The 8600-nt window shown below is 42.8% G+C and overlaps 1 non-coding gene across 1 annotated transcript; it reads right to left on the bottom strand.

Annotated features, from left to right (window-relative positions):
* Positions 1-8212: 8212 nt before the first annotated feature.
* On the bottom strand, positions 8213-8282 carry LOC118889323. Its single transcript, XR_005018464.1, has one exon. It is a non-coding gene; the product is annotated as a small nucleolar RNA SNORD82 (small nucleolar RNA).
* Positions 8283-8600: the final 318 nt, after the last annotated feature.

Raw genomic sequence — 8600 nt, 5'->3', positions numbered from 1 at the left:
CTACCAATGCAGGGGACACGGGTTCGAGCCCTGGTCTGGGAAGATCCCACATGCCGCGGAGCAACTGGGCCCGTGAGCCACAACTACTGAGCCTACGCGTCTGGAGCCTGTGCTCCACAACAAGAGAGGCCGCAATAGTGAGAGGCGCACACACCGCGATGAAGAGTGGCCCCCGCTTGCCACAACTAGAGAAAGCCCTCGCACAGAAACGAAGACCCAACGCAGCCAAAAATAATACATTAATTAATTAATTTTAAAAAAAAAGTAACAAGCTTTTTTCTGCGGTAGGGAGTGGTGCATTAATTTAGCAAATGCAGTAAAACCCCCTGTTTTGCATTTGAACATCTCTTGAGATCAGAGTACAGCAAAATCATTCTCAAAACGTACCCAGATTAATATTCTGATATATCACCATGCTAATAAGTATGACTCAACCAGGTTACAATATGGGATGTGGTCGGACTACAGCATTAAGTTGAAACAGTCCTTATTCACCGACAATATTTTAAATCACTCATTTGAGAAAGGAGGAAATATGGTTCTGTTCCTGGTAAGTCATTAGAATACTGTATCTGACCACTTTTCCACTGACAGATTAGCATATCTTCACTTCACTATGAGAACAAATTCAAAGAGCTTAGACAAAGAGATTGTGACACTATTTTTTTCGACAAGCCAGTACCTTTCTTATCTCCAAATGTGAGGGCCTGAGTACAACACATTCGAAACACCCTGATTTAGATGGGATGGAAGAATTTAATATATTTTAGAGGAGAGTATCATACCCAAAGTGGTTTAAAATATGACAATTTTTTCACTTAAAGTGCAGGAACCATTTATTCAAAACAATGTTCATATACAGAACACATGGCTTACCCAATGGAGTTGGATGAAACAAACTCTTCTTATATCATTAAGCACAACTACATATGGATTTAGCAGTTTTTCAGTGTGCTACCCCAGGAATTTTTCTAGGGTTTGTAACATAATTTATATGAGAAAATGTGTTCTGAGTTCTGAACAATCACTTACAAAGGGATTGCTGGAACTTTTCTAATGTAATAAACACATCACCATGACAATATACAATGTTGCTTAATATTTGGGGCAGTCTTTGTTTACCTTCAGTGATGATACAACTTGCATAACCATGTGGTGTTAAAGAGGAGGAGTCTGACGGTCTTCAATGAAACCCTTATGAAACTGGGAGGTTTGCCTAATGTGTTTGACTCTTAAGGAGTTATTTATGGGAAATAAGAAAAATGGTTAATAGGTGCTTCCACATATGTGACAGGAATATTGCAGAGCTGGAAAATGACAAAGATGTGCATTTGTCTTGCAGGGGCCACAAAAGACTTATTTAAGTGAAAATCTAGATCAAAATGGACTTTGGAACCCTGCTCTCCTCTGGGTATTGAAATAGAGATTATTGCTTTATATCTCAGGACCCTGCCAGGCATGGTGTGAGTATCAGGGATGGGACAGGTGACACCAGATTGGAAAACAGTTAGAAATTAAACCTGCCCAGTTGTTAAAGGTGAGATGCTCAAAAGCCCAATCCAACAAAGGGAAGACACATCCACTGGTAAGAAGAGAGCCAGCCAGGGGTACAAGAAGAGCCAAGAGAAGTCATCCAGAAGGACGGTAGATCGGCCTCAGGTTAAACACGCAGGCTTTGGAATAGGTCAATCTTGAGGGTACAATCAGACTCTGCCACTTCATGGGTATGCAACCTGCACCAGGTTTTTAAACTCCCGACTCTGAGTTTCTTCTTACGTAAAGTGGGAATAACACTTCAAATCTGATACAGTGTGGTAGAGTTCAAGGGCATGAGGTGTGCTAAGGGTCTGGTGCACCACAGTGACTCATATTATTGCACCAAGCAATAGGGCTTGATGGAGAGGCACTCAGGTCTCATGGGTCACGAGACCCATGCAAACCAGACGAGGAGATGTACCGGGACAGGGGGCAGGCAGGAGCACTGCACAGCTCTGTAAGCTGACAGCAGTGCCTCAGAGAATTCGGCTTGGAACCCACACCAGTACCGGCACCACCACCAAGGTGGCCTCCAAGATCGCTCCAGGAAAACAAATTCAAAACCAAAGGCATGCGAGCTACACAAATGCACCTTTCCGGGAAGTCCGCTGTGCCTTCCCTTCCAATCACCCCCAAGCCCTTACCATGGAGACAGACACTGGGAAGATGCTTCCTAGGTGGCTCATCCTCAAAGCAAGGTCTGGGAGATTTCCAGCTTCCGGAAGTTTAGGGTTCCAGAAAGGACAGTGAGGTCACAGAGCATGGATCTGGTGACCAGAACCAGAAAAGGCAGGCAGCATGTCACAAGAGAAGGGCAACTGGAATACTGGAATCTGGTTATTACATCGTTTGTGCAAAGCCAAGTTTAGACTAGTAGATGGGGGCTTGATGCCAGGTACCACAGGGGTCCTACAGCTAGAAGGGGAATGAATTTAGAGGATTAACTGACCCAACCAAGGGACACGGAACGATGCAAAAGAGCAGAAAACTGGCTCCACCAACAAGGTAGATACCCAAGTGTAAAGGGCACATTACCTGTCATCTGGAAATGAACCTACTATGCCCTGTCTGTGTACCAAATGTGTATGCCCTTCAAGACCGTTAACACATTTGGCTCTACTTTATTTCTCAAAACTGTTGCAAGGTGTAAAATTGCTTCTGTTCTTTCTCAATGGTTGTGTTGGCAACTAAAATGACACGGTAAAGGTAAACCTCTGTTAACTGGGACAGAGAAGCTTCAAAAGCTTTGGTGTTCTAATGACTAACTTAAATATCTCATGTAAAACATTTGTTGTGTTTTAACTACCTGACCTGCCAACTGAGATTTATGTGTTTCCCTCTTTCATTTTCCCTTTATTCATAGTACTCTCCCAACTCCTAACTGTAGCTGGTTTGATATCTAACCCATGACTGTAAAGGACACACACCACTTGGCCAATAAAGATGGTGATAATTGGATGGAGGCTTCCATCTGGATTCATTACTTAATCCTTAGCCAACAGTTGCCTTCCTCCCAAAACTTTCTTTCCCACTCAAGAAATTAAAACCACATTGTGACATCAAAAAACAGGTGAAGGCTCAGCTCTTTTCAGATCATCTGCTGCCATAGTTTCAGGTTTGCCTGCATTCTTCTTGCTCCATTCTGAGAAATAGTGGGATTTAGCTCCCTTCTAAAAGGTGAGAATAAGCCACACTATGAGACTTCCAGAGACTTCATTCTGCTTGCCTTTTCCGTAACGCTGGACGAGAGTTTCCCCATGTAAATCAAAGGAGCTGTAGCGATGAGGCACAACAGAATCTCCTCCACATACTGTTTTATCGAATGACTTCCCAAACGGTGCAGCAGTCAGAGCTGTAACTACCACATCGCCCACGGTCAGCCCACGCTGACCTACAACGGCCCTTGCAGATCATCTATCCTTTTGCTCACAGTAACCAACACAGCAGCAGCAGGACTCAGTCCAGAGTTCTATGTTTTTACATACGATACATCCAGAAGCGCGGTGACCTCAGCAAGCAGCCGCAACGTGGGCAGTGCACTGCTTTGTTCTGTTAGTGGCTCAGGTTAATGCTGCTTCTCTCCATACACGGTCCACAGCGAAAGCGTTAATCCACTTCAGGGCAGTTCACAAAAACCGGCGACGGCAAAGAAATGCAAAGCCAACTCCTCTGCAGATATTTATCTGCATACCTACACATGCCTACATGTAGGGAATCCACATTGCTGCACATAGTGTCTCAGTTCCAGCTAGTTAACTAACTATAGATCGTTAACCAGCTATCTTCTCATCAGTCAGGACTCAGCAGCATGAGAATGCTTCCACTTTTTAATTATTCACGTTCTGAGCGCCCAGTTTAGCCACCAGATTGGCTAATGGCTGAAACTGCTGTACCAACTTAGTGCTGGCTTAGTAGTCAAAGGGAAGGAGCCACGAGGAGTCCAAGGGGCTGAATTTCTACCAGTGTAAATAAATAAACCGTGGATTAAGTCCTCCCCTCACAAGCTGCACTTGCATACCCCCAGCCATCACCCAATCACCGCTCTCAACAGGAACTGGATCCCTGCCTGAATCGGTACTTGAAATCTACAAACCATGATGCAATTATATTTTGTTTGGCTCTCACAGAAAATAAATCCCAAATCCTTCCGGCCCATTTACTTGAATGGGTGACCTGCGTAAGATTTTCTCTATGTGGAGCAAAGCCGTTTGTTAGGCGTCTCTGGTTCACACAGACACACGACATGGGTCAACTGGTGATAATCCACCTACAAGGTGTTAACACCAACGGATGCTCCCTCCAGCCGATACTCTGTGTGGCTCCCAGGCTGCTAATTGTCCGTCACTTACACCAGACAGGACAACGCTGTGCGACTCCACCGCTGCAAGCAAACCGATTCTTCTGAAGGAACGTGTCGGTTTAGTGACTTGTACTGAGCAATGAAGCTCGGGGGCCTGGCAACCATTCTTCTCCGTGCCTCCGCGCTGCAATTTCACACGGCTGGGCCCACCTCAACTTCCGTCAACTCATTCACAATCCTCAAATACAGCCAGTACTTGCCCAAAGAGGAAAACTGTTAGGGTGAGGACTCTTTGTGTGTAAGTTTAACTTTAATGTACTTCACAAGTGAAAAGGAAGCTGAGTTTATTTTGCTTGTAAATCTAAAGAAGCAATAGAGAACACAAGTTGAGACGCATTTCAGTGTTTAAAGGGGAGCAAATTGGAACCGTGATATAGTAGTACTTCTACTAATTCTCCACATTTACCACTGGGGATAAAAAAAATATACTGCACTTTGAAAGTTCTACTAAACAATCATCTCTAAAGTCTGGGGAAGACACAGTTACCTAGGAATAAAAGAAACTATTTTGTTGCTGGTTAACAACTGAAAAATAATCCACTCAACACTGTATCAGGTTTCACTTTACAGTTACTCTGTATCAGGGTTTCTAAACACCAGCAGTACTGATACTCTGACCCAAATAATCCTCTGTCATGAGGAAGTACCCTGTGTGCACATTGTAGGCTGTTTAGCAGACCCCCTGGCCTCTGCTCGCTTGATGCCATAATCACTACCCCACTCCGGTTATGACCATCAAGAATGTCTCCAGACACTGCCAAGTGTTGCTTGGAGGGCAAAATCAAGACGAGTTGAGAACCACTGGCTTACATGAATAAGTAAACAGGAATGTCAGCGTTGGAAGCCTATCAGTTACACAGTTAATTCGTTAGCAATTCATGAATTTATTCGACATTTACTGAGCACATTTCACGTGGCAAGCGCTGTGCAAAGTACAGAGGATGTAACAGTGAACAAGACATCTCTCCTGGAAAGGCATACCGTTTACAGGGAGGGGAATGACGGACCAAGCGTGAGAACCCGAGCTGCCTCTGCAGAAGGGCTGGGCTGGCACCTGAGCTGTGAGGCCCCTCAGGATGCGCACGGGGCCACCACGGGCTCTTAAACTGGAGATGCTGTAAGTGGCCTGAGCTGTATCCCAGGAAGTGTTGCCCGTCTCTGCTGGTACGGTGGGTTGGCAGAGAACAAGTCGGGGGCCCCCGCGGAGCTATCAGCCCGTAACTATACCCCGGGAAACGGAGAGAAGGGAAACAGGTAGGCAGAAAATGCCGTGAGACAATGAAGGATAATGGACGGGCGTGTGCTGGGGTGGGGCCGCTGAGGGGAAGAAAGAATCCAGCAAGAATGGGTCTCCCTGTCCCGGTCCTGGCACGGCTGGATGGTGACCTTCGATAACCCTGGAGAAAATGGGGTCTGAACGGGGACTGCTGGCGTGAAGCTGATGTCTTAGCGGTCAGCTTTCTCCAGACAAAGCCCCAAAACAAAAACCCAAACAGTATTTTCAACATTTATAAAAGTAATGTTTGAACCATTCAAATGACTCTGATATTCTAACAAAAAATGTCTCCAAGAAGTTAAGTAATTTTTTGTAAATCAAATAAATTAAACTTACAAGCTTATGAAGTCTCTGGTTTGCAATCATTCCAACACTTTTTTATGAGCTTGGTGAAATACTTTTATACCTTTCATCTCAAATGCGTATTTTATATTGGAATTATAGAGCCAATATGTTCAGCTTTTTATTGGGCACTGTCCTCTTAAACACTGCCCTGATTTACTCCCAAAATTAGCACAAAATGGGCCTGAATCCTATGGGTTCCTCTAATGCCTCTATGTATTTGGTGTCCAGCTTTCCCAGGTAAGGACACCCTTTACCTGGGAAAGTGGGATTCTGCTAACTAGGGTAATTTACTTACCTTCCTAAGTGTCTTCCTAGGGTGCCTCCTCAGCAAGCAGGCGAGTAATGTGAGACCTGGGGCACAGATACATAGAGCTCATTTTCTCCAAGAGTTCTTCTCAGTCCCTCATCTAGTTGGAGGCAGACTGCATGTTCTCCGCATTTTGTGGTCTCACAACCCGCATCCCTTATCCAGGCTGCAGATTACCTAATCACCTACTCTGGTTTGCGATTACAACACCCCAATCCAGTTCCATCACCAGGATGCTCCAACTCACGTATTCAGTGTTTAACTTTATTCTCAGCTCTTTACAGACTCTCTCTGTTGGAGGAACCAACACTCTTAGGACCATCTAAGTGGTCAATGATTGGATTTTGTGTCTCTCTCAAGGCTGTGTTTTGATCTACTTCACAACACAAACGTGAGGCAAAAGGCAAGGCCTTCGAATAGTGAATTTCATTAGACACAGAATGCGTGTGAAGTGCTGAGTAACTGAAAATGCTACTCTCTGGAGGATTCTGTCCATAAGCTGCTGAAATAGAATTTTCAGTTAACATATGCATGGATTATTTAACAATACACCCAGTTGCAACCATAAGTATGAGGTTATTTAATTGTATTTTTAAATGCTATATTTCAGAAAAAAAGGAAAAATTCTACCTTTTAAAAAATTTGTTTCCACAAATAAGCCACTTCCCAGACATCTCATTCTGAGCAAAAATCTGACCATACACTAGTACCTTTATGAATATCACATGATTCTCAGAGGTTTCTGTCTTAGGTAACGAAGACAGACTTGTTCCGCCAAGTGAGATCACAAAGAGAAAAGGAAAAATGTATAGAGGATGGGGGAGATAATGGATTCAGTTTGGGACATGTTGAGTTTCATAAGAATTACAGTAAATCCATAAATTATTCTTTACATCTCCAAAATATCCATTCCTTCCTTCCAGGCAAATGAAGTCATGTGATAAATTACCCATATTCCAATGACATATGTCAAAAAAAGTGAAACTGATCACCTCCCAAATTGATGAAAATCTACACCACAAACTTTCAAAAAGTACTAGACAAGGAAAAAAACTAGTCCTTATAGAACAAAACAGGACTGACTTCTAATTATTTGCCTATTCCCATCCCTCTGAGAACATACTCGAGAGTCAGCAAGTTCTTGAGAATTCTTAATAACACTCCTGCATTTGGAAAGCTGCAAAGAAAACACTCTGGGGGGGGGGGTGCGGGGCGGGAAGGTGAAATGAAAGGAACAAGCACTGTGCAGGAAGGGAAGACTCCAGGGCCACATCTTGATGGGTACCAAGTGTCTTGTGCGAGAAAGAGAAAGAGAAAAGGGCATAAATCCATTCTGGAAGAAAATATAAGAGAAGTTTAAAACTCTCCCAAAAGTTTGTTAGCTCTTTGAAAAACCTTTTAAGAACATGACTTCCAATTATTAAGAAAAGCTTAGAGGTAAGATGATAAAAGTACTAAATTGAGATAAAAAAGAAAGACTGCAGAACCAAGGGAACAAAGGCATCATGATTTACAGAATCAATGAATAAAGGAATCATCAGAAAACAAGATAGGGTTGACCATAAACTGGATTTAAAGGAAAGCTTTAAAGGAAAGCCATCAGAGAATCACAATGAATGAGCTGAAAAGGACAATATGATTAAAGTAAAATTTGAAAGAGAGATGACCACCATTAAGAAGGATTAAGATGATCCAATGAAAAGATTAAGGACTGCCCCCAAATGAAGTAGGATTTTGAAACACATGAATTTATGGATACATACGTATTATAGTAAAAATATTTTAAAACCTTTACAAGAAGAACAAGTGTCACTTTTACAAACTGATTTCTTTGAGGAGGGAGGAGAAGAATGGGAGAATGTCAATGTATCTTTTCTTTTTTTTCATAGCACATCAGCACATTGCAATATAACATCAGGTTTCAGTATTAAGTCTCTTGGTTGTTCATCACATGCGTGTAGCTTTTTTGAAAATCTGAAGCAAATATGGTGAAAATGATTTTAAAAATATGTGAAATCAAGGTACTTACATTGTTTAATACATTAAAATGTGAAATGGATGATTATGAAAAAAATAATTTTCTCCTGAAATAATATAAAAGGAAACACGTGAATCAAAAGAACACAAGTTTGGGGAGAGATTAGGTAAGACTTACGGCGCTGGGATACATTCCAAAGCTTTTGCTTTACGGATAAAAAGCCATTCAGGTGTTTAGACAGAAAAGCGAGGCCCCTTCACTGGAGGAGGAGGAAGTCAGGTTAGGCTCAGACTTCAAA

The sequence above is a fragment of the Balaenoptera musculus genome, chromosome X (assembly GCF_009873245.2).
Source record: "Balaenoptera musculus isolate JJ_BM4_2016_0621 chromosome X, mBalMus1.pri.v3, whole genome shotgun sequence".
Taxonomy (NCBI): Eukaryota; Metazoa; Chordata; class Mammalia; order Artiodactyla; family Balaenopteridae; genus Balaenoptera; species Balaenoptera musculus.
The sequence above is the reverse complement of the archived record's forward strand: the minus strand, read 5'-3'. Positions and strand labels throughout refer to the sequence as shown.